This window comes from Budorcas taxicolor, chromosome 6 (assembly GCF_023091745.1).
Source record: "Budorcas taxicolor isolate Tak-1 chromosome 6, Takin1.1, whole genome shotgun sequence".
NCBI lineage: Eukaryota > Metazoa > Chordata > Mammalia > Artiodactyla > Bovidae > Budorcas > Budorcas taxicolor.
In genome coordinates, this window is record NC_068915.1 from 98,614,287 (window position 1) to 98,621,377 (window position 7,091).

The window sequence follows — 7,091 nt, forward strand, 5'->3', positions numbered from 1 at the left end:
CTATTCATTCAGAGTCCTTAAGATTTTATCAATTGATTGTCATCTGGGGTTTATTATCAATAGCTTTCTGTATTGATTTGCACTATTGGCAACTGTAATTTTCATTTGAACTGCAGACATTTCTCTTGTCTACTAATTTTTTTGGCTTTGTTTTGTAATGTGGCTCAAACTTTTACTTCTTCACCCATGACATTTAATTAGCTCAGTTCAGTTCAGTCGCTCAGTCGTGTCCGACTCTTTGTGACCCCGTGAATCGCAGCACACCAGGCCTCCCTGTCCATCACCATCTCCCGGAGTTCACTCAGACTCATGCCCATCGAGTCCATGATGCCATCCAGCCATCTCATCCTCTGTCGTCCCCTTCTCCTCCTGCCCCCAATCCCTCCCAGCATCAGAGTCTTTTCCAATGAGTCAACTCTTCACATGAGGTGGCCAAAGTACTGGAGTTTCCGCTTTAGCATCATTCCTTCCAAAGAAATCCCAGAGCTGATCTCCTTCAGAATGGACTGGTTGGCTCTCCTTGCAGTCCAAGGGACCCTCAAGAGTCTTCTCCAACACCACACTTCAAAAGCATCAATTCTTCGGTGCTCAGCCTTCTTCACAGTCCAACTCTCACATCCATACATGACCACAGGAAAAACCATAGCCTTGACTAGACAGACCTTAGTCGGCAAAGTAATGTCTCTGCTTTTGAATATACCATCTAGGTTGGTCATAACTTTCCTTCCAAGGAGTAAGCGTCTTTTAATTTCATGGCTGCAATCACCATCTGCAGTGATTTTGGAGCCCCCCAAAATAAAGTCTGACACTGTTTCTACTGTTTCCCCATCTATTTCCCATAATAGAGAATACTTTATTCATGTAACTTTGGTGGAGATAAAAACAAACAAACAAGATAGACCTGGAATTCTTATTGTTGACATTTGCTTGAGTAGTTTCATGCCTCCCTGGCAGTCCCTGAGGTAGTTTTCAGTCTCAGTTAAGGTGAGATAACAAGGATGTTGCTAACAGCACTCGGTGCTGTCAGTCAGCACAGAGCAGCATCAGCAATATGGCCTGTGTTCTCCATCCATGCTTTAGTGCTTACCTGCCATCAGCCTAGTGACCTGTCCATTTGTCACTTTTTATAGGTTGCAGGATGAGTTTAAAAACTTATCCAAATCATTCATCTTACCTAAGTTGCCATGTTCATCTTCCCTCCATTTAATTTAATTTTGTTATCTCTGACCCCATGGACTGTAACCCACCAGGCTCTTCTGTCCATGAAGTTCTCTGGGCAAGAATACAGGAGTGGGTAGTCATTCCCTTCTCCAAGGGATCTTCCTGACCCAGGGATCCTGCATTGCAGGCGAATTTTTACCATCTGAGCCACCATGGAAGCCCAGATTATTTTAATGTCTTTTTTTAAAAAGTCTTTATTGAATTTGTTACACTATTGCTTATGCTTTATAGTCTGGTTTTTGGCCATGAGGTATGTGGGATATTAGGCATGCAGGATCTTAGCTCCCTGACCAAGGATCAAACCCACATCCCATGCATTGGAAGGCAAAATCGTAACCACTGGACCACCAGGAAAGTAACCCCCCCACACACCCATATTTAATTTTAAATACACAGAACATAATACTTTGTAAATTATTACAATGAATTGTTCAGACTGTATTTAGCTTGTTTTCTTGTCCTAATATAGAAAACTGGGATTTGTATTTTCACGTGTTCTTCACCTTTGGTGAGCAGGTAAGGGTGTCTTAATTGCAATATCTGTAGTACTTGAAGTGGAGGATTGTGGTCCTGATTTGCAGTTTCAGTTAATAAGTGAGCTGTCACCATGCCTTCACTTTCTAAAGACAATTCCTGATAGTGAATAAAGGAGGAGTTTTGATGAGATTTTAGAGAGTTCATTTATCCTCCACATTCACCTTCAGGAATCAGCTAGATTTTTAAACTCTAGGTAAAACAAAGACTGGTTTTCTTTTGATTCACCATGATACTGAACACAGTGCTGTATGATATAGTAAATGATGTCTGTGTATCTTGTAGAATTTTCTAAAGGATAATGGATCTCCTTTACTGAATATGGCTAACAGCAAAAAATAATCCTCAGGTGGGGATTGGTGTTTATCAGTTTGGCCAGGAAATTCAGCTGATTAAAATTGGAATGATACAGAGAAGATTAGCATGGCCCCTGCATAACGATGACATGCAAATTCGTGAAGCGTTTCATATTTTTCAGTCTCTTTAACAAGTGGTGCTGGGAAAACTGGTCAACCACTTGTGAAATAATGAAACTAGAACATTTTCTAACACCATACACAAAAATAAACTCAAAATGGATTAAAGATCTAAATGTAAGAGCAGAAACTATAAAAATACTGGAGGAAAACATAGGCAAAACACTCTCTGACATAAATCACAGCAGGATCCTCTATGACCCACCTCCCAGAGTAATGGAAATAAAAGCAAACATAAACAAATGGGACCTAATTAAACTTAAAAGCTTTTGCACAACAAAGGAAACTATAAGCAAGGTGAAAAGACAGCTGTCAGAATGGGAGAAAAGAATAGCAAATGAAGCAACTGACAAAGAATTAATCTCAAAAATATACAAGCAACTCCTGAAAGTCAATTCCAGAAAATTAAAGGACCCAATCAAAAAATGGGCCAAAGAACTAAACAGGCGTTTCTCCAAAGAAGACATACAGATGGATAACAAACACATGAAAATATGTTCAACATCACTTATTATCAGAGAAATGCAAAACACAGTGAGGTACCATCTCACACTGGTCAGAATGGCTGCAATCCAAAACTCTACAAGCAATAAATGCTGGAGAGGGTGTGGAGAAAAGGGAACCCTCTTACACTGTTGATGGAAATGCAAACTAGTACAGCCACTATAGAGAACAGTGTGGAGATTTCTTGCTTCTGCTGCTAAGTCGCTTCAGTCGTGTCCAACTCTGTGCGACTCCACAGATGGCAGCCCACCAGGCTCCCCCGTCCCTGGGATTCTCCAGGCAAGAACACTGGAGTGGGTTGCCATTTCCTTCTCCAATGCATGAAAGTGAAAAGTGAAAAGGTCGTTCAGTTCAGTTCAGTTCAGTTGTGTCTGACTCTTTGCGACCCCATGAATCGCAGCACGCCAGGCCTTGCTGTCCATCACCAACTCCCAGAGTTCACTCAGACTCACGTCCATCGAGTCCGTGATGCCATCCAGCCATCTCATCCTCGGTCGTCCCCTTCTCCTCCTGCCCCCAATCCCTCCCAGCATCAGAGTCTTTTCCAATGAGTTAACTCTTCGCATAAGATGGCCAAAATACTGGAGCTTCAGTTTTAGCATCATTCCTTCAACAGAAATCCCAGGGCTGATCTCCTTCAGAATAGACTGGTTGGATCTCCTTGCAGTCCAAGGGACTCTCAAGAGTCTTCTCCAACACCACAGTTCAAAAGCATCAATTCTTCGGCGCTCAGCCTTCTTCACAGTCCAACTCTCACATCCATACATGACCACAGGAAAAACCATAGCCTTGACTAGATGCACCTTAGTCGGCAAAGTAATGTCTCTGCTTTTCAATATACCATCTAGGTTGGTCATAACTTTCCTTCCAAGGAGTAAGCGTCTTTTAATTTCATGGCTGCAGTCACCATCTGCAGTTATTTTGGAGCCCCCCAAAATAAAGTCTGACACTGTTTCTACTGTTTCCCCATCTATTTCCCATGAAGTGATGGGACCAGATGCCATGATCTTCGTTTTCTGAATGTTGAGCTTTAAGGCAAATTTTTCGCTCTCCTCTTTCACTTTCATCAAGAAGCTTTTTAGCTCCTCTTCACTTTCTGCCATAAGGGTGGTGTCATCTGCATATCTGAGGTTATTGATATTTCTCCCAGCAATCTTGATTCCAGCTTGTGTTTCTTCCAGTCCAGCGTTTCTCATGATGTACTCTGCATATAAGTTAAATAAGCAGGGTGACAATATACAGCCTTGACATACTCCTTTTCCTATTTGGAACCAGTCTGTTGTTCCATGTCCAGTTCTAACTGTTGCTTTCTGACCTGCATACAGATTTCTCAAGAGGCAGGTTAGGTGGTCTGGTATTCCCATCTCTTAAAGAATTTTCCATAGTTGGTTGTGATCCACACAGTCAAAGGCTTTGGCATAGTCAATAAAGCAGAAATAGATGTTTTTCTGGAACTCTCTTGCCTTTTCCATGATCCAGCAGATGTTGGCAATTTGATCTCTGGTTCCTCTGCCTTTTCTAAAACCAGCTTGAACATCAGGGAGTTCACAGTTCACGTATTGCTGAGGTCTGGCTTGGAGAATTTTGAGCATTACTTTACTAGCATGTGAGATGAGTGCAATTGTGTGGTAGTTTGAGCATTCTTTTGCATTGCCTTTCTTTGGGATTGGAATGAAAACTGACCTTTTCCAGTCCTGTGGCCACTGCTGAGTTTTCCAAATTTGCTGGCATATTGAGTGCAGCACTTTCACAGCATCATCTTTCAGGATTTGAAACAGCTCAATTGGAATTCCATCACCTCCACTAGCTTTGTTCGTAGTGATGCTTTCTAAGGCCCACTTGACTTCACATTCCAAAATATCTGGCTCTAGATTAGTGATCACATCATCATGATTATCTGGGTGGTGAAGATCTCTTTTGTACAGTTCTTCCATGTATTCTTGCTACCTCTTCTTAATATCTTCTGCTTCTGTTAGGTCCCTACCATTTCTTTCCTTTATCAAGCCCGTCTTTGCATGAAATGTTCCTTTGGTATCTCTAATTTTCTTGAGGAGATCTCTAGTCTTTCCCATTCTGTTGTTTTCCTCTATTTCTTTGCATTGATGCCTGAAGAAGGCTTTCTTATCTCTTCTTGCTATTCTTTGGAACTCTGCATTCAGATGCTTATGTCTTTCCTTTTCTCCTTTGCTTTTTGCCTCTCTTCTTTTCACAGCTATTTGTAAGGCCTCCCCAGACAGCCATTTTGCTTTTTTTCATTTCTTTTCCATGGGGATGGTCTTGATCCCTGTCTCCTGTACAATGTCACGAACCTCATTCCATAGTTCATCAGGCACTCTATCTATCAGATCTAGTCCCTTAAATCTATTTCTCACTTCCACTGTATAATCATAAGGGATTTGATTGAAGTCATACCTGAATGGTCTAGCGGTTTTCCCTACTTTCTTCAATTTGAGTCTGAATTTGGCAATAAGGAGTTCATGATCTGAGCCACAGTCAGCTCCCGGTCTTGTTTTTGTTGACTGTATAGAGCTTCTCCATCTTTGGCTGCAAAGAATATAACCAATCTGATTTCGGTGTTGACCATCTGGTGATGTCCATGTGTAGAGTCTTCCCTTATGTTGTTGGAAGAGGGTGTTTGCTATGACCAGTGCATTTTCTTGGCAAAACTCTATTAGCCTTTGCCATGCTTCATTCCATATTCCAAGGCCAAATTTGCCTGTTACTCCAGGTGTTTCTTGACTTCCTATTTTTGCATTCCAGTCCCCTATAATGAAAAGGGCATCTTTTTTGTGTGTTAGTTCTAAAAGGTCTTGTAGGTCTTCATAAAACCGTTCAACTTCAGTTTCTTCAGCATTACTGGTTGGGGCATAGGCTTGGATAACTGTGATATTGAATGGTTTGCCTTGGAGATGAATAGAGATCATTCTGTCGTTATTGATACTGCATCCAAGTACTGCATTTCGGACTCTTTTGTTGACCATGATGGCTACTCCATTTCTTCTGAGGGATTCCTGCCCGCAGTAGTAGATATAATGGTCATCTGAGTTAAATTCACCCATTCCAGACCATTTTAGTTCACTGATTCCTAGAATGTCGATGTTCACCGTTGCCATCTCTTGTTTGACCACTTCCAATTTGCCTTGATTCATGGACCTGACATTCCAGGTTCCTATGCAATATTGCTCTTTACAGCATCAAATCTTGCTTCTATCACCAGTCACATCCACAACTGGGTATTGTTTTTGCTTTGGCTCCATCCCTTCATTCTTTCTGGAGTTATTTCTCCATTGATCTCCAGTAGCATAATTGGGCACCTAATGACCTGGGGAGTTCCTCTTTTGGTATCCTATCATTTTGCCTTTTCATACTGTTCATGGGGTTCTCAAGGCAAGAATACTGAAGTGGCTTGCCATTCCCTTCTCCAGTGGACCACATTCTGTCAGACCTCTCCACCATGACCCGCCCGTCTTGGGTTGCCCTGCAGGCATGGCTTGGTTTCATTGAGTTAGACAAGGCTGTCCTAGTGTGATTAGATTGACTAGTTTTCTGTGAGTATGGTTTCAGTGTGTCTGCCCTCTGATGCCCTCTAGCAACACCTACCATAGAAACCTGGAAATAGAACTGCCATATGACCCAGCAATCCCACTGCTGGGCATACCACCAAGGAAACCAGAATTGAAAGAGACACGTGTACCCCAATGTTCATTGCAGCACTGTTTATACTAGCCAGGACATGGAAGCAACCTAGATGTCCATCAGCAGACTAATGGATAAGAAAGCTGTGGTACATACACACAATGGAATATTACTCAGCCATTAAAAAGGATGCATTTGAATCAGTTCTAATGAGGTGGATGAAACTGGAGCCTGTTATACAGAGTGAAGTAAGCCAGAAAGAAAAACACCAATATAGTATACTAAATGGCAACCCACTCCAGTACTCTTGCCTGGAGAATCCCATGGACAGAGGAGCTTGGTGGGCTACAGTCCATGGGGTCGCAAAGAGTTGGCCACGACTGAGCGACTTCACTTTCAATGCATATATATGGAATTTAGAAAGGTGATAACGATCACCTTATATGTGAGACAGCGAAAGAGACACAGATGTAAAGAACAGACTTTTGGACTCTGGGGGGGAGGGTGAGGGTGGGATGATTTGAGAGAATAGCATTGAAACATGTATATTATCACATGTGAAATAGATCACCAGTCCAGGTTCAAGGGGTGAGACAGGATGCTCAGGGCTGGTGCCCTGGGATGACCCTGAGGGATGGGATGGGGAGGGAGGTGGGAGGGGAGTTCAGGATGGGGAACACATGCACACCCGTGGCTGACTCATGTCAATATATGGCAGAA

General features: G+C 42.3%; 1 non-coding gene across 1 annotated transcript; it reads left to right on the top strand.

Annotated features, from left to right (window-relative positions):
* Positions 1-2,120: 2,120 nt before the first annotated feature.
* On the top strand, positions 2,121-2,230 carry LOC128050143 (U6 spliceosomal RNA). Its single transcript, XR_008199652.1, has one exon. It is a non-coding gene; the product is annotated as a U6 spliceosomal RNA (small nuclear RNA).
* Positions 2,231-7,091: the final 4,861 nt, after the last annotated feature.